At 32.3% G+C, this 19,590-nt stretch overlaps 1 protein-coding gene across 3 annotated transcripts in view; it reads right to left on the bottom strand.

Annotated features, from left to right (window-relative positions):
• Window positions 1–19,590, bottom strand: part of LOC107447412 (mucin-2) — a 149,335-nt gene that overhangs the window by 105,660 nt on the left and 24,085 nt on the right. Inside the window, exon 1 of one of the 3 annotated variants that reach the window (XM_071180453.1) lies at window positions 15,592–15,615. The exons of the other annotated variants lie outside the window; for them this stretch is intronic. The gene's annotated coding sequence lies outside the window, so the exon portion shown is untranslated. Of the gene's footprint in view, window positions 1–15,591; window positions 15,616–19,590 lie in introns of those variants that run through there. 3 annotated transcript variants of the gene reach the window in all.

Here is a 19,590-nt window from a genome sequence, read left to right as displayed (position 1 = left end):
GAATGCTCAACGAGGGCCCTGCATTTTTGATTTTCAATATTAAAAAAATCTCAATTAAAAATATCAAGAAAGTTTTAACTGTAAGTCTTTAGCAGTGGTGGCTCAGGGGATAGACCTTTCGCCTTCCAATGAGTGGAACCGGGTTTGAATCCCAGCGATAACTGTTTAATAGGAATTCCGCACCCGGCTTGCACCGACCACAGTGTTGTCGTGAAATATCCGCAGTGGTAGACGGATAATAGTTAGAGTCCCCTTGCCATCTGGCTAACAGTGGGTGGTTTGCGTGGTTTTCCTCTCCACGTAACGCAAATGTGGGCTAGTTCCGTCAAAAAATCCTCCAAGAAGGCGAATTTCACCCTATACTTGATCTAGGAGTTCTTTTGTCTTTTGAATTGGGTCCAAAATGACACGGCAGTGGAATTGAACATTAACAGTCGTGAACCCAAAAAACTGGGTCGGCTGTTCAACTCACGCTTATAAAATAAAATTATTAAATTATGAGTTTTATATAGAATATTAATAATATTTTTGAAAGTAGGTAAGAAAATCGAATTCTAATTATATTATTCATATAAAGGTAGAATGATCATATAAAGGGAAAGTTTTTTGTTCATTATAATTAATAATAAATCAAACTTATAATTTTCCTCAAAGTATGAATGTCAAATATTCATTAATCAGTAAGGAAAAAAAATACTGTTACAAATAAATATTAATATCCGATATTTAGTGTCTTAAACGTAATAGTTCAGGAACTAAATTATTAAAAAAAAACACCATTAAGAATAAAAGAAAGAAAATCATGCCTATTCAGACACAGTTTCCAGCCCCCATGCGATAAAAAGGCACTGCATATAGGTTATCTATTCTTCTTAGCTGAGAACTTTTCAATGAAAATATAATTTAAACATCTTTAAAATGTAAGAAAAAGTTCTAAGGAAAAGTTATGTCACACTTGGTTGCCTACTTCATTGCAACTTTAATACATTTCTTATATGAAAGACAAGGATTGGAGAGATTTCCAGCGGGCTCTCGATTTACCGGAATCAGATATTATCTGGGACGCCTCACCAGAAAAAATAATCTAGTCATTCTTTTTTAAAGTATATTTTATATACATTTGTCAGAAGGGTACAAGTAACTGTAGCTTAACATAAGCTAAAAGTATCACATAAAAACGTGTATTATTCCTTTTATCTTACTGTATATAAAAACCTAATGAGAGTGTCGCAGTCACTGTTGTCAATACATTTTATTGACTGGAAAATCACGTGGTAGAATCCAGTTTTCCCACATTCATTTTCTTTTGGTTTGTTTGCCATGAGCATAAAATACATACAAATCGTAAAGTTATTGCACTCCTATAAATAATTTTCGTTTCCCTAATTTAAACGTTGAAATCATCTGTACTGTTATTATTACATTTTTGATTTTGTTTGATTTCTGAATTAAGAGTTTAGGAGGATTGTTTTTTTTATTGTTATTATTAGAATAACGTTATTCTACGTTACATTTTGAGAAAAAATTATTTAAATTGGTGGCATGATCTTACTAAACGTTTCACACTTATTATTTTTTTGGTACTAATTACTATTATGGATTACTGTTAAAGAGATTCGTTAAATGATTAAGAACTTAACTTTCAGCTTCATATATTGCTCTATAGATTTCTGAAAAATTCCATAGAGATTCTAAAAATGATATCTCTTGTCATTTTAACAAAGCGATGGCATTATATTCCATCCTTTTTTGAAGGTATTGTGCTGTTGGAAAAAATATACATATCTTCAAAAGTATAAAGTAAAAAATGCGAAGAAAATGAAAAATCCAAGATGGCCTCTTTTCAACCATTTAAACTGTCATAAAATTAAATTTTAAAAATCTAAAAAACTGACGAATGTGTAGTTAAATGACTGACTTAAAACCAAACATCGCATATTTTTATTGCTTTATATTTTTGAGAAAAATTCCATAGAATTTCTAAAAATGATATCTCTTGTCATTTTAACAAAGCGATGACATTATATTCCATCCTTTTTTTTTGAAGGTATTGTGTTGTTGGAAAAAATATACATATCTTCAAAAGTATAAAGTAAAAAATGCGAAGAAAATGAAAAATCCAAGATGGCCTCTTTTCAACCATTTAAACTGTCATAAAATTAAATTTTAAAAATCTAAAAAACTGACGAATGTGTAGTTAAATGACTGACTTAAAACCAAACATCGCATATTTTTATTGCTTTATATTTTTGAGAAAAATTCCATAGAATTTCTAAAAATGATATCTCTTGTCATTTTAACAAAGCGATGACATTATATTCCATCCTTTTTTTTTGAAGGTATTGTGTTGTTGGAAAAAATATACATATCTTCAAAAGTATAAAGTAAAAAATGCGAAGAAAATGAAAAATCCAAGATGGCCTCTTTTCAACCATTTAAACTGTCATAAAATTAAATTTTAAAAATCTAAAAAACTGACGAATGTGTAGTTAAATGACTGACTTAAAACCAAACATCGCATATTTTTATTGCTTTATATTTTTGAGAAAAATTCCATAGAATTTCTAAAAATGATATCTCTTGTCATTTTAACAAAGCGATGACATTATATTCCATCCTTTTTTTTTGAAGGTATTGTGTTGTTGGAAAAAATATACATATCTTCAAAAGTATAAAGTAAAAAATGCGAAGAAAATGAAAAATCCAAGATGGCCTCTTTTCAACCATTTAAACTGTCATAAAATTAAATTTTAAAAATCTAAAAAACTGACGAATGTGTAGTTAAATGACTGACTTAAAACCAAACATCGCATATTTTTATTGCTTTATATTTTTGAGAAAAATTCCATAGAATTTCTAAAAATGATATCTCTTGTCATTTTAACAAAGCGATGACATTATATTCCATCCTTTTTTTTTGAAGGTATTGTGTTGTTGGAAAAAATATACATATCTTCAAAAGTATAAAGTAAAAAATGCGAAGAAAATGAAAAATCCAAGATGGCCTCTTTTCAACCATTTAAACTGTCATAAAATTAAATTTTAAAAATCTAAAAAACTGACGAATGTGTAGTTAAATGACTGACTTAAAACCAAACATCGCATATTTTTATTGCTTTATATTTTTGAGAAAAATTCCATGGAATTTCTAAAAATGATATCTCTTGTCATTTTAACAAAGCTATGGCATTATATTCCATCCTTTTTTTTTTTAAGGTATTGTGTTGTTGGAAAAAATATACATATCTTCAAAAGTATGAAGTAAAAAATACGAAGAAAATGAAAAATCCAAGATGGCCTCTTTTCAACCATTTAAACTGTCAACCATTAAAATTTTAAAAATCTAAAAAACTGACGAATGTGTAGTTTTAAATGACTGACTTAAAACCAAACATCGCATATTTTTATTGCTTTATATTTTTGAGAAAAATTCCATAGAATTTCTAAAAATGATATCTCTTGTATCTAACAAAGTGACCGCTTTATATCCCCCCCTTTTTTAAAGGTATTGTGTTGTTAGAAAAAAATATACAAAGAAAAGGAAAAATCCAAGATGGCTTCTTTGAAAGAAACAAAATATAAAGACTCGTACCACTCTCCCCCTGAAAGTGACTCTTTTGGAGGACGTAATTGTGTTAGAGGCCACCTGATTGTTCCTTTCTTGTAATTGATTGAATTCTTCACGCAAAATTTAGGCCGGCTTTCGGCAAACGGGCATCAATTTAGTAGTTCTGATTGGAGGCAATTTGGAATCGGTTAAGATGCAACCGAGGGTTACAATTTAGTTTGCTCTCTGCTTTAACCGAGTCTAAAAAAAAATTAAATAAAATCAAAAGAAAAAAATTTTGAAAAAAAAAAATCACTTTTTTTCCCTTTTATCATTTCTAGGAAATTATTCGGAATTTCTTTGAGCTTGAAACATGATATTTCGACAATTTAAGAATGATGGGGTAAAAAAGTCCATCGAAATGGAGCCATCATCCCCCATTTACCTTACCGACAAATGCTATTAAAAATGTTTGTAAATTAAAATTGTTTAAGAAATCTAATATATAAATTGGCTACATTTCAAATTATATTTTCTTCGCAGAATCAGAAAAATGCATCTGTTAGAAAACCATTTTCAATCTCTCCTTTATTGTAACGAAAATTTTACTATACTTTAAGACTGTTAGAATATTTTTTATAAAAGGTCGTGCCCTCGAAAATGGGATTATATATTTTAAATAGAATTTGTGAGTTATTGGAATTTCTAAGTCAGTTAGATACTGTAGTAAGCGGTAGTACATTTTTGAATAATGTAACCTTTCGAGAAAAAATGCCTATTTTGCATATTCTATAAGGCAAGAAAAATAAACCATTACTACATTGACAAGTCAGGTATATTATAACCGTCGTTGAACAGCAGACCCAATTATGGGTTTACGACTAATGTTCAACTCGATAGCCTCGTAATTTTGAACCCAAACCAGAAGACAAGGGAACTCCTGGATCAAGTATTGGGAGAAATTTTGCCTTCGAAGTGGACTTTCTGATGGAACTAACCCGTATTTGCGTCACACGGAAAGGAGGATCACGAAAACCTCACACTGTTAGCCAAACAGCATGGGGACTCTAACCCATGATCCGCCTACCACTGAGGATATTTTACGTCAGCACTGTGGTGTACGAGCCGGGTGCGGAATTCGTATCGACCAGCTCTCGCTGAGATTCGAACCCGGTTCACCTCATTGGAAAGCGAACGCTTTATCTCCTGAACCACCTCGGCTCACAAGTGAGGTATTGAAGCTTCGTAATTTATGAATTTACTTTGGAATGAAACATGATCTTCGCGTTATGAATGCATGCCTAGCAACAATCTATAAGTTACGCTCACTTTTAAAAATCCTTTATTTATTTATTCCCTTTTATCAGAAAAAGTGAGTTAAAATTTTGTGTATTCTATAAGTCCAAACCTAAACTTTGTATATTCTTTGAGCCTAAATTTTGCCTTCTTTTGAAGACCAATCCCAAATTTTGTTTATTCCCTAGCAGGCAGTACCTTAAACTGAAGCTAAGTGTTTCGTGAAATATGTAAGGTGTCTCTGCATGGCAAGTGCAAAGGAATGATGCGTTAACCTTGCCATCCTTTACACCAAGCAGAGTTCGTTTTTGAGTGTCGAATTTGTTGCTTTGCTGAATGAGAACAGATGACAACTATTACTAGTGTTTAGAGTCAACGAGCCCTTCTTTTTTTTTAAATGGGTAGTCTACTGATTTTTCAGCCAGTTTTTCTTCCAGAAAGAAAAAGAAAAAAAGAAGTAAAGTCTCTGTGTCGGGTCTTTTGAAGACAAACCTGAAGATACGGACTTTTGAAAATTATGAGACAGATCCTCTTCAGAGATGAAAAACGCGCAGGTTGTCACGCCCCACGCGTTTACGACCGTCGTTTTATGTTTGAATCGTTTTTCATTCTTTTTTTCTTTTTCTTTTCTTCTTTCCGTTTGTCTGATTCATTTTTTGCTCTCGTTTTTTCTTTCTTTCTTTCTTTTTATCTTTATCCTTAATTGCACGAGATATTTTGTAAAAAATTCATTTAAGAAAACCCTATTCTATTAACTTTTACAGATCCCAAATTTTAATATTATGAAACTAAAATGGTATTTAACTTTAGAATCGCGTAACAAGGCTCTTATTTAAGATGCCAACTTCATGGCACACAAATTTTCAAAAATACGATTTAGATTATAGCACTACATTACAAGCCTTCAATTTAAGATAACAACAATAAGGTGACAGAGCTTCTATTTATGGTTACAATATTAAATGACACAGCTTTTATTTAAGATAATAACATTGAGTGACAAATCTTGCATTTTAGATAACAAAATTAAGTGACCAAGCTTCCATTTAAGATTACAACATTAAGTGACCAAGCTTCCATTTAAGATAACATTAACTGAAACAGCTTATGTTTAAGATGACAATATTAAATGATAAAGCTTTCATTTAAGATAACAACATTAAAGGAGAATGTTAAGATAACAACATTAAGTGACCAAGCTTCCATTTGAGATAACATTAACTGAAACAGCTTATGTTTAAGATGACAACATTAAGTGACGATGGTTCCATTAAAGATAACAGCATTAAGTGACAAAGTTTCCATTTAAGGATTCGGAGCTATGTAGTGATTGGCCACGTTTTTTTTTTCAAACGTGACCTTTTTATATCTAACTGTTTTAGTATTGTTACTGGATAATTACTTTAAAAGTTTCATGAATTTTCATTAAATAACTGTGCAGAGCACAAACACTAATGCACACATAAAAATGGTGGTGTTTATACCCAAAGTATCACTTTTAAAAAAGTTTTCTCCTGAGCAGTTAAAATAAAGATGCTGTATACTAAATTATGAGCAGTAAAATAATATTATTAAAAATTACATAATAATGTTATGAAAATTATGCATATTATTAAAAATTATGAGCAGTATGATAAATTTCATTTATACTTCAATTTAAGATGTTAAGAATACAAACTTAAGAATACAAACCTGTTAAGAATACACACAAAGTTCGTTGCAAAGAATATTGCGTTGTAAGACGATTTCTAAAAAATGCTATTGAAATTTTTTAAGAAGATTCGGAACGGAGTGTGCAATTTTTATTTGCATACTTTCATCGAAATCCCTTCATTTATTGTATTTCCTTTTATTTTTTAATGACTATAAAAGTTCTATGTATTATTGGTTATACTTTAGTGTATGATTTCAATGTACTTTAAAAACCAAGACTTTAGATTTGTTTTCTCTCGTTAATGCACTAAAGAAGAGTTCAGGGTCATTTTTAATAGTTCCAGATTTAGATTACCTGATAATGGCCTTTTGACCAGGGTGATAATGACCTATAGCCACATAATATACGTATCTGAAGACTAAAATTTGCGATTGGTTTTGGGTGACTCACTGTTATTGAAAAATATATAAAAAATATATCACCTTCACGCAAAAATAAAAACTTTTTTTTTGCGATTTTAAAACTTTCAATCTTCGTATGTGTACGTACTTAAATATCAAATTTTCATGTCTTGCAGTTTTTCAAGGGTTATTAAAAGAAAGAAAGAAAATAACAATTTCCAGTGGTGTGAAGCAGTAATCACAACGTAGATCTGCTGCGACGTGCATTTTTCTGGCTTTAATTTATCCATTTTGTGGAAAATGATTGAAATTCGATCGTTTAAGGCATTTTCAAGTTTGCATCCTTTTTGTTCCCTGTTATCTTCAAAATACTTAGTCAACCTTTTTATTGAGTTGTTTAGGTTAAAAAGTTTTAAGATTAGGTAAACTATTTACTCGTCAATGTTGTTATTTGCAAATCTTTTAGCGTTAGAATTACTTAAAGATTATATTTTGAGTCTGTTGTGCAGATAACCTCTATGTTGCTCACAATGACAATTTGGAAACAATCATTTCTAAGATTTACTGTGAGCGATTTAAACTTTACATTTAAAAAAAATTTGCATTAAATATTTTACACTCTTAGCAACATTATACTAAAAGCAATATTAGTTCTTTATCTCGTGCTAACTAATTAGAAAATTAAATTTTTTCTGAAAAAAAATATTACGATCATAATCCTGAAACAAGAATAAATAAAGTGAGTATGAGAGTTGCAACTTGGGAAAACTATCATTCGTTAATTAAACTTTACTCAGGCTTAATAAAAAAAAAGAAAGGAATTTGTTAGGTAAAGAAACAAATTATGTATGAACTTCAATTATAATTTTTTTTATCTAACCGTTGTTTTCATTTAAATGAAAATCGTTGGGGGCGGCAGAACATTTTAAAGTAACATGATATGCATGCGTAAGTAAAAAAATGAACTAAAAAGATGTTTGTATTCATTGCTGACTTATTATATGATATTAAACATTCATATTTATGGCATTTATTACCCTGTTTAACAATAAAATTATAATTCCCATTTGTAATAGAATATAATTCTCATTTATAACAGAATATAATTCTCATTATACAATTCTCAATTTATAATAGAATATAATTTTCATCATACAATTCTCAATTTATAATAGAATATAATTCTCATTCTAAACTATTACTAGTGTTTAGAGTCAACGAGCCCTNGAGCACCAGCGAGCAGGGGGCGAAGCCTCCTAGTATGATATTAAACATTCATATTTATGGCATTTATTACCCTGTTTAACAATAAAATTATAATTCCCATTTATAATAGAATATAATTCTCATTTATAATAGAATATAATTCTCATTATACAATTCTCACTTTATAATAGAATATAATTCTCATTATACAGTTCTCAATTTAATGTTATTTTGTTACAAAACGTTATAGTTGTTATGTTGATCTTTTTATTCGATATGACGAAAAGAAATATCGATATCCGTTAATAATATCTTAAAGAAATAATGATAGTGCAAAAAGGAATTGTGTTTCAAGTTCCTTATTGAGAGAAATCAATTTGAATTGTTGGAAATATTGTACTTAAATTTTGGAATTATTGTCTTTGAAGATTTAATTTTTTACCCTAGAGGGTGAAAAATTACCTATTTTTAAATTACCTACCTATTTTTTACCCTTTTTTTACCTTAAGGGCCATAAAAATATCTGATCTTTTTTCTTTTGTATTTATAAGGTTTTTTTTATTCATATCGTAAGCTGCTGAATTTGCATGGACCGAATTACAATAAAGCCACACAACTCCAATTACAAGTACTAAAATGTTCTACATTTTAGACAAAGAATAACCCATCAGAGGTGTACGAAGTCTGCAATCAAGTTTTTAATTGATTTTATCTCGATTTTTTTTGCATTAATACATATGGTAAATGTCCGAAATATATACTAAATCCAGCTTAGGGCCACTGTCCAGCATACATTTGCCCGGTATGCCCTACATCAATGCTTTTTTAAGGTCAAGTGCCACCACCCAGTATGCATTTAACCGGTACTCCGAATACTGATGTTTCTCCTAATCTACCTTCAGATATTAAAATATGAAATAAATATGATATCAACGAATAAATTATTACCAAATCGAATAGAACAAATATTTCCGACATTCACTAGATATGTTGGCTGTGGTGTTGTCATTGCTGATGAAACCTATAGCTCCCAGACATTTGCTCCGTCTTCACTGCTGAAGCTTTTGCCATCCTTTTCGCACTAAGACTGATTTCCACGCCACGGAGGTATTGTATTTACTCCAATAGTATGAGCGTTTTGCACCAGTTAGATAATCTTCGCAGTGAAAATCATCCAATTGTAGGTTTTATTATTCATTTGCTATGTAGTCTTCACAGAAGTGGGTTTCATGTAATGTTTTGTTGAGTGGCGAGTCACGTTGGCATACCAGGAAATGACCTGGCTGATTCTTGTGCACTGTCTGCCACTGATCTCTTGCCATTATCTGTGCCGGATGTTAAGCTGCATGTTAGGAAATTTGCAACACCTTTATGGCAGCAAAGGTGGGATCTCCAAACCCTCAAAAAGCTACATAGTGTTAAAACCAGTTTGAACCATTTGCCTGTGCTGCACCTGCGTAGTGCAGACGTTAAACTTACTCGACTGCGAATCGGTCACATCCGGTTAACACATCTTCATTTGCTGTTCGGAGAACCTCCCCCTGAATGCAGTACTTGTAACGTTCCTCTCACAATTCATCATATTTTAATAACATGTCCAACTTTTAATCAACATCGTTTAAAGCTTTTTGGGAGTTCTATGTTATGCATACAAGTTGTTGGATTTGTTGGATGATATTCACCATCCTAACATTTTTACGTGTCGTTGGTATTTTTAACTGCACATAAAAGTTTTAACGCATCTACTGTTTTATACACTTTTGTAAATATCACCTTCGTACATTTTACTCACTTCGTGCGTTTTATACTGTACTCATACTTTTTATCTGATTTTATTCATACCTTTTATCTGATCTTATTAAGATAATTTATCTTGTCTTATTCACTTACTAGTACTATTTTATCAATTACAATTGTGTTATAATTAAATTTTGCATGCACTTAGGCTTTTAAACTATTTTACCGTATTGTTTGGCGCAGCATGTCCTCATCTGGACCTTGCGCCACTAAACCCTACATTCAATCAATCGGACATTCACCAAAGCGACTACGTGATTGTTGACATTCATCGGTAGAAGACGACATTCTCTTGATTTCGGTCATTTATATCATTTGCATATATTTATATTTAGTAATTTTGGCATCCAATGTTCCTGCGCTATTTCACTTACTAGGTCACAATATCGTACGGAGAGTTTGCATTTAAGTACTTTCATAATGCAAAATTGTTCTGATCTTACAACTTCTCAATATTGATCACCATGACCTCTTCGGCTTTATTGAACCTGCCTTTACGTTCTTCCGGCGCCTATATGACGCAGTAATTTCAGAATGAAACACTATTCATAGACAAACAATACATTGAATACATATACACGTATGAAAAGTAGATTTTTACATCATTGTAGCATTCGTTGCTTTTGAAATCATGGAACATTAGGACATTATTTTTACAGACACGCATACCTTGCCACTCAAATATGTTCTGAGGATTTACAATTATACATTTTATAACCGTCGTTGAATAGAAGACACAATTTTTTTGGATTTACGACAGCTGATGTTCAACTCCGTAGCTTTGTCATTTTGAATCCTATTCAGAAGGCAAGGGAACTCCAGAATTAAGTATTGGGAGAAGTTTCCCTTCGTGGAAGACTTTTGACGCAACTAACCCGCATTTGCGTTACATGGAGACGAAAATCAGGAAAACCTCCCACGGTGAGCCTGACGGCAAGGGGACTCTAACCGATGATCCGTCTACCACTGAGGATATTTTACGTCAGCGCTGTGGTCGGTGCAAGCCGAATACGAATAAACATAACTTTTTTCGACGGATTCAGATTTTTCACTCCCAAAATATAGTGGGTAGCCGCAATCTGGGAAATAGGGTCCCTATAGTTTGGACAGGGGAGCAGCACAAAGTATGGACGTCAAATGTTAATTTTACTTTTTGCGTATTTAGCTATATCTCGAAAATATTTTAAGTGAATTGAAAGATATTTGCACACAATTATAAACTTCGTTTATCCAAAGATAATTGTATACAGAAAATAAATTGACGGCAGGGGGACTCTAACCAATAATCCTTTACCACTGAGGATCTCTTATATGAGCACTGTGGTCGGTGCGAGCTGGATGAGAAATTCGTATCGACTAGCCATGGATGGGATTCGAACCCAATTCACCACTTGGAAGGCGAACGCTCTATCCCATGAGCAACCACGGCCTTAATAATAATCATAAATTAATAATTATATCTGACAGTTGGGTACTAGCACTTCAATACTAGCACATCAGGGCTAGCCAATCTTTATCAGCAAATCGGTGTATTAAAGTTGAACGAAGTTTCTCTACATAAGTTAGAATGTTAATTAACGATAAGTTAATTATATACAGATCCGTAGGGGAGAGGGGGGTCAATTGTAACATTTTTTCCTTAACTATTTTTAACTGACAAAAATTNTCAACAACCAATCAGGATCGAGATGCCCGCTCTACGTCACATGCAGTACACATTTTGAGGGTTAAATCTTTTGTGAAATTGTGTTTTGTGAGTGCGCGTGTGTGTGTTCGTAGCCTCATACTTAGAAAAAAATAATTTTTTTGTCGTTAAAAAGCTTAATACGAGTTAATTTTTATTCATTGAAAAACTAATTAAAATTTAATGAGATTTTAAAAAAAAAAAATTTTTTTGTCAAAAATTTTTGCCTGCTCTAAATATGTAACTTGTATTTAAATCATAGAGAAATGTTTTTAAATCAATGAATTGAGATCATTTAATAAGAAGGTCATTTTAACTGATAATTAGTTATTCAAAATAATGATCTATAGGTGTGATCTGAGGTGATAATCCTGGGCTGGTGATTTATTTGGATGGTCGTTCTATTTACAGTTAGCATCTTCTGTATATTTGACGTCAACTAAGAGGAATGCATCCAAGTGATGTTTTCATTGTTGTAAGTAGAGAGTGACTTGAAATCACAAAGGAATTCATTTTAGGCACATCTGTGCAAATAAACATTACACTCCGATCCATCATCCATTGTGAATCCTAATTTTAGCGATGGTCTCAAAAAGTGTTTTTTTTTTAAACTGCTAATCATTTTTGTTTAAAAGAGATTTCTTTTTATTCCTTCTTACATTTTCCATCAGCTCTTCGTTATATTCCTTAAACGTTAGACAATACCCAGTCCTTTCAGAAACTGTATAGACGATAATTTCAGAGCTTAGGGGAAAAAATATTTTAACTGAATCCTGCAAAAACTGAAGCGTAATCTGTAGCCGAATTCGGTGCTGAATTGTGAGTTGTTCTAGAATCGGGCGTTCTTGCACACTTAAAAGGATGTAATTAAATATAAACTCTAAAAATGAGAAAGCTCACACCAAGCTCAGATGCATTTACTCCATTCGTGAATTATTTGCGACTCATTTGGATTCCGTTTGGAAACCATTAAACGGTTTTTTTTAGCACATTTTTGTTCGTTTCGCATGATGCCGAACCTTCAGCAGGGACATTAGTAAACTCTTTCTAAAGTAATAGTTTTTAAAGGCATGTATGTTTTTAATTCTATTCAATAACCGTGGCTGAATAGCCGGTTCAATTTTTGGGTTCACGGCTATTAATGTTCAGCTCCGAAGGCTTGTCATTTTGAAACTAATCCAGAAAACAAGGGAACTCTTGGTTCAAATAGTGCGAGAAATCTGTCGTGGAGGACTTTTTGATGGAACTTACCCACATTTGCGTTACAGGGAGAAGAAGACCACGAGAACCTTCCACAATTAGCCTAATGGCAAGAAGACTCTAACCCATTATCCGTCAATTACTGAGGATATTTTACGTCAGCACTGTGGTCGGTGCGAGTATTGTGCGGAATTTGTATCAACCTGCCATCACTGAGATTCGAAGCCGGTTCACCTGATTGGAGGGTGAACGCTCTATCCCCTGAGCCACCACGGATCTTATGCTCTTAATTGTGGAGATAAATGTATTCTCATAAACAGATTGACATAAATTAGACAAATGTATTAAAAAATTTTATAATATTTAATTTCTGTCCGCATTGGTCTTGTTAAGCCTAATTGGAACTGATATCAATATTCTCTCTATACTCTGAGCATGTCTGATTGAGAAACTAATTTTAATTTAAACAATATTGTATGCATGCATCCTAAAGAAATGATTCTTGTTTTATATTGTATCCTAAAAATACCTTTACTGACCCTTATTACTTACCTACTGTAATTATAAATTGTACTGTTAGTGAGTAACAAAAATAATGGCGGCTATTTTACACCGAGTAGTGTAATGGAATGTAGTAAGTGTAAGAGAACATTCTTAGTGCAGTAAAACACGTTCAAATCTACAGATATTTTAGAGTTAATATAAACACAAATTTTTAAAAAGAGTTTTTTTATATGAATTTTGATGATAATTTGAAATATGAGTTTTGAATGTGAGTTCCTGATCCAAAAGAGTTATGCATGTCGTTTCATGAAGCCACTTTCAGCAGCAGTTGCCCCTCTTTTTGGTGTTGAAGTGTACGAAACTTTTTTACAGTGTAGAAAGGAAATAACCATCAAAATTGGTTCAGAAAATTAAGGAAAGGTTAATAAATAGCGTGAAAAAAAGGGGGGAAATAAATAAAGACTTATTTGAACAAGATTATTAGAATGCTCAGGAACAGATGCTTTCATTGCTTTCTTGAAAGAGTTGTCATTTCTTACAGCCGTTCATAACAAATTGTGTTTATTATAACTTTCCTTGAGGATTAACCCTCTTGTTGCATATCCGGCGATTTTCTCGGACAATCTAGAAGTTAGCAAAATTTGCACAACCTGTGGTTTCACAAAGGATGTTCTGCAGTATTTCGCGAGCTCCTTTCAAAGCTCAAGTAAAAACTCATTAGAAAAAACTCTTTTATACAATTTTTTTTTGTATATTTTAACTCTAAAATATATTTAGATGTTTCTCTGAATGACCGAAATTGGTTGTTGTTGAATTCCACCGGTGGATGTTGACAATCACATAGTCGCTTTGATAAATGTCCGAAATATATACTAGTTAACTGCCAGTGCCCGGTATGCCCCACATCAATGTTTTTTTGAGGTTCCAATGCCGCTGCCCGATATACATTTGCCCGGTATGTCTTACGCTGATGTTTTTTTTTAAAGTCAAGTGTTACTGCCCAGTATGCATTTAACCTGTATTCCGAACACTGATATTTCTCCTAATCAATCCTCAGCAGATTTTAAAATATCGAATAAATGTAATAATATCAACGAATGATTTAATATCAAATCGGATATAACAAATATTTCGGACATTCACCAAAGCGACTATGTGATTGTTGACATTCATCGGTGAAAGTCGGCATTCTCGCGATTTCGGTTATTCACAGAAGTATAGATTTGATATATGTAATAAAAAGATACGCAATTTTCGAACTTATTTTGAAAAAAAAAATGAAGTGAGGGGGTTAAAATACACGTTTACATTTGATCCATAAGTGGGGTCAGTCTACAACAAGATGGACTAAACGTTCAGTGAACATGGTTTACAACTTCGAACACCTATTGAAACGACTCATTTTGATAAAACCAGTTAATGAGATAAAAATGAAAAAGTATAAGACTGAGAGATGATTGGGTTAAAAAAAAAGGGTTATTTCACAAGTTAGTAAATTTCAAAGTGCCCAGATTACACTAATAATCGAAAATATGACATCACCACTTTATTTCTATTTATTATTTCTTTTATTGCATTCTAAAGATATATAACTACATTAATTAGACTCATATTTAAAAAAAAAAATTTTTTTTTAAATAAACGAAATGGCTGTTCACTGGAGAACAATAATACTATTTACGGAATATTAAAAAGCACAGATGGCGATAAAAATAATCCTAAGGTTAACTGGGGTAAAATTTTTATAAGACTTGATAAGTAATCAATATCAATACTGTGACTGTAGACAGTATTTTCTTTCGTTTCCCTTTCAAATGTTATGATGTATAATTCATACGACTAAATAAATATATTTTTTTAATAATTAAAATTTTGCAATATAAAAATAATGTTGTTGTTGTCATAGACCATTGAGGCAAGGGGTGCGATTGTTCTTGTTCTCCAGTGGCTCCCTCTATGATCAAGAATTTGACTTCTGCAACACACCCATACGTCCCACCCATTTTATATAGAACGAACGAACTCATTTATACATCCATACATTCATCCACAGATCGTAATTTTCACCAGAACTAGAGAACGATCCATCTCCAATTCAGTACCATACAGGTATAATTTGTTATGGGAGCATGGAAGACTTAATGACCTGGCAGATGTAACGTGTACCAGTCGTCACCCTTTACTACTCGGGGAGTGTTCGGTCGGCTGGATTCGAACTCCCGTTCTGGCGAACGAGAGTCCAGCGCCCTGCCAGCCAGGCTCTCCCGGCCCAATATAAAAATAATAAAAATGCATTTCGTACCGTTTGTGATAATTTCTATTCGAATCAAATTCGTGGAAATAAAACTTATTTAAGCATTTAGAAGAATGAAGTAAGTCCAGAGCACAAGTGAAAACGTAATTAGTAGCCGAAGTCAAGAAACGTCAGTCAATGCACACCATCACGTTTAGTGTATAGTTTTCGACCAAAGCGTAATTCGGTCACTTTGAAATTTAATCGCTCCTGTTTATTTCTGTCTCCCGGAGTCTGACAGGTGATTGACAGGCAACGTAAAACACAAACGCTGAGACAAATGAATGACTCTTTCTCTCTTAACTGTAGGGACAGTAGCTGTATACAATCCCCCCCCCTCGTGTTACCACTTTTTCATTTCCCATCAACAAAACAAAAGGATATTGTTTTAGTTTTATTCTTGCTGTACAAGCAGGAGCATTTTTATAATTATCATACGAATTTGAATAAATAAATAAATAACTAAATAAATAAAAAATGCGAAATTGCATGCGTCATCCGAATTTAAACTTAATCTGTCATCATAATTTAAAAAGAAAAAAAAAATCTGAAGAGCTGCTTATACGAATCTCTAATATTGATTATCAGAAGAATTAATCTAATATTAATTATTAGAGAATTAATGAAGACCTGCGACAGATAAAGGAAAAGAAATGAGTGTCATAATGTGTCAAACATGTTAAATGTTCAAATCGTGATATTTGAATAACACCGAATTATCGAAATGAAAATGTATTGAATATCGACGAAAAACTTATGTAGTATGATGGGGGGGAGAAGTTCTTGTTGAAACTGAAGAAGAAATATTTTTAAGTTTTTAAAAGTAATAAAATTTAAACTATATTGCGAATTTGTACAACAAGCTCAAAGTTTTAAATGAAATCTCACTTAAATAATTCTCAATACATAAAAATGCATCGTCTATAAGTACTTTATTTGATTACCTAAATTAATGACATAAATAAAATAGTAATTTTCTTCAATAAAAGTAAAATTCTTCAGAGACTGTGAGGCTACAAAATAATAACTGAACACTTAAAAACTGAAAAGTAAAATAAAAATATATTTATAAACTTACTTAAAGAATAAGTTTAAGCTTTTTTGATAAAATAAAATCATTAGAATTAACGTAATATTAAGGGATAAGGGGAAAAAAAGTAGAAAAAAAATTAAAATAATATAGAAAAAAACAAGAAATTCTCACACTTTTTATTAAGAATAATTCGATTAAAATCTCCTATTTTTTTAAAGTGTAGGAAACAATGAAATGTAGAAAATTTTGCAAAGTACAAAAATTAAATAATATCACTACTTAAGTCACAAAATACCGTATCATTTATAAAAAAATATATGTTCTTGAATAAAAAATATAAGAGGGAAAAGAGGGTGGTATTTTCAGCAAAATAAATTCAAAGAAATTCGTACGTCTAAATAAAATTATTAATTCATAGTATCAGTTTAAAATTCTTAAGCGCAAAAAGAGAGATCAGAAAATATTCCTGTATCGAAAAACGAAAAAATTTCTTGATTGAAAAAATTTCTTGAATCTGATTGGTGCACATCTTTTGCGGGCCCGTCAATGTACGCAATGAGAATGCCTCTGTGGCCGAGCGTTGATAAGATCTACGATTGATGCTCGGAAAAAACTGTGTGAAATCGGTCCAGTTGTTCCTGAGAAATCAAATTTTAAATATCTAATTTATTTTTAAATTCGATTGCGCAGGAACCATAAATTATGTTTTCATGTCTGATTTCGTAACGTATCGTCTGCATTCATTAATTAGCATATTTTCAGTCACTTCCTCAAACCATTAGGACTGAATTCTAGAAAATGAAGATCCGATCATTAGATCAAAAAATATTCAGGGTGGTCCGTTTTTCGTTTTCCGTACTGTATTTTATTCTTTGGAGGATATAAAAAAAAGCATTTATAATGAAAAAGTTACAATAATGTTATTTTTTATTTTATCCGTCGTTGAACAGCCGACCAAATTCTGGGTTTACGACTACTAATGTTCAATTCCGTAGCCTTGCAATTTTGAACCTAACCCAGAAGACAAGAGAACTCCTGGATCAGTACCCCCAGAGGTTATAATTTGTTATGGGAACATGGACTCGACAGATTTAACGTGCGTCAGTCACCATTTACTACACATGGAGTCATTGGACAGCGGGAATCGAACCCATGGACTCATGAACATGGGCCCAGTGCCCTACCAACCAGGCTGTCCCGGCCTTAATAATGTTAGCGATATTTATTATATCTGGAAATGTTTTTAGCATCCCTTCAACTTTAAGATATCAAGAGAAAATGAGAGTGTGCCGCACTCAATAAATGCAAGAAAAGAAATAAATTTTCCCATTTTTAAGAAATGTCCACCCACAGTCAGGTGTTTCTTTTTTCCCCAGACAGTTTGAATGCGAGATTTTCATTTGAAGGAAATGTCCACGGAGAGACATCTGTAATGATATAATTTTAAAAATATTTCATTAAAGCAATTTAAAAAAAAAAAAAAATCCTGGTTATAAATGCGGGTTTTTGAGAGCCGCGATGGCACAGGGCAGTGTTTCCCAAAGTTATGACTTTTTTGTACCCTTTCTAAGTTTTTCGTTACGCTGTGTACCACTCATAAAAAAATGAATTTATTTTTTACTATCAAAAAAATTGCACAAAAGTTAAAAATCACAACCGCTATTGACACCGCTAATTATTAACTGTTAACTCTAAAAAAATAGCCAATAGAAAGAAAAATACGTAATCGTACATTTTCATGGCTAGCTTTGTTTTTAAATAAAAAATTTTGAAATTTTCGTTTGTTGCAAGATATTTCGCGTAAAAGCGCGTACCTCCCTCTAAACTGTTCCCGTATCCCTGGAGGTATGCGTACCAGTACTTTGGGAAACACTGGCTCAGGGGATAGAGCGTTCGCCTTCCAATGAAGCTATACGAATTTCGCATCCGGCTTGCACCGACCACAGTGCTGACGTGAAATATCCTCAGTGGTAGACGGATCATGGGTTAGAGTCCCTTTGCCATCAGGCTAACCAAGGGAGGTACCCGTGGTCTTCCTCTCCATGTAACGCAAATGCGGGTTAGCTCGATCAAAAAGTCCTCCACGAAGGCAAACTTCTCCCAATACTAGATCCAGGAGTTCCCTTGTCTTCTGGATCGGGTTCAATACGACAAGGCTACGGAGTTGAACATTAGCAGTCGTAAACCCATAAAATTGGGCCGACTGTTCAACGACGGTTATAAAATATAAAATAAAATCAAAGAACGAGCATTAACAAAAGATTGTTTCCAAAAACTACTTTCAAAATATTGTATTTGTTATCGATTGAAAGTGAATTATGGATTGCTTGAAGAAAATCTAATGAAAAACCATTAAAATACGAAAAACAAAGCCAACGGTACTCGCTCGATATATCTAAGAAAGCAATCACATTTATGGGCCATGTGACACTTTTGATGAATGGGGAGACAAGACTGTCGCCACTTGTCCACCCTACAAGCCTGTTGCTTCGGGAATCGAAAATTCTTACTCGTATTTTATTAAGACTTACAATTTTCTTTAAAAATTTATCAGCGTACCAAATACAGATTTCCGTTAGTTAAGACTACTCTAATGTCTGCAAAAAGGAATCTAAATGACACTCGAAAAAATGTTAGTGTATCTAATTTTGCAATGAAAAGGTGAAATATCAGAGATAATTCTTGGTGTAATCATACCAGAAACTTGGTTTAATAAAACGCTTTTTGCCGGAAAATAGTTCCTCCACTTTTTTTTTTTGTTGGTGTTTAGTAAAACTCAAATTTATAATAGCAATAATATGTAATACACAAAGGAATCAGTAAAAATATCTTTACGGTACAATTAAAAGAAAGAATAGTTACCGAAATCAAGAGAATGCCGACTTTCACCGGTGAATGACAACATTCACATAGGCGTTCTTGTATTGCATTACAATGTTTACCAATTGATACATGAATGTAAACAAGTGCAAACC

The sequence above is a fragment of the Parasteatoda tepidariorum genome, chromosome 4, assembly GCF_043381705.1.
Source record: "Parasteatoda tepidariorum isolate YZ-2023 chromosome 4, CAS_Ptep_4.0, whole genome shotgun sequence".
NCBI classification, from domain to species: Eukaryota; Metazoa; Arthropoda; class Arachnida; order Araneae; family Theridiidae; genus Parasteatoda; species Parasteatoda tepidariorum.
This window is presented reverse-complemented; position numbering and strand designations above follow the sequence as displayed.